Source organism: Juglans regia, unplaced genomic scaffold (assembly GCF_001411555.2).
Source record: "Juglans regia cultivar Chandler unplaced genomic scaffold, Walnut 2.0 Scaffold_2283, whole genome shotgun sequence".
Taxonomy (NCBI): Eukaryota; Viridiplantae; Streptophyta; class Magnoliopsida; order Fagales; family Juglandaceae; genus Juglans; species Juglans regia.
This window is the reverse complement of record NW_023353991.1, coordinates 1-245: the sequence shown is the minus strand read 5'-3', so window position 1 is coordinate 245 and position 245 is coordinate 1. Positions and strand designations below refer to the sequence as shown.

General features: G+C 50.2%; 1 non-coding gene across 1 annotated transcript; it reads right to left on the bottom strand.

Annotated features, from left to right (window-relative positions):
• Positions 1-13: 13 nt before the first annotated feature.
• LOC118345321 lies at positions 14-132 on the bottom strand. The gene has a single exon (XR_004798878.1). It is a non-coding gene; the product is annotated as a 5S ribosomal RNA (ribosomal RNA).
• Between the last annotated feature and the right edge of the window lie 113 nt (positions 133-245).

Genomic DNA, 245 nt, shown 5'->3' with positions numbered 1-245 from the left:
AAAACAAAAACGAGGGGTGCAACACGAGGACTTCCCAGGAGGTCACCCATCCTAGTACTACTCTCGCCCAAGCACGCTTAACTGCGGAGTTCTGATGGGATCCGGTGCATTAGTGCTGGTATGATCGCACCCATCAAACTGATTACTTAAAATTCATATAATCCTTGAGCGACATACTAGCGTCCTTCCGATCCCAATCCAAACGGAGATCTGATCCAAACCCATGGCTACGCGATGGGCAGGGC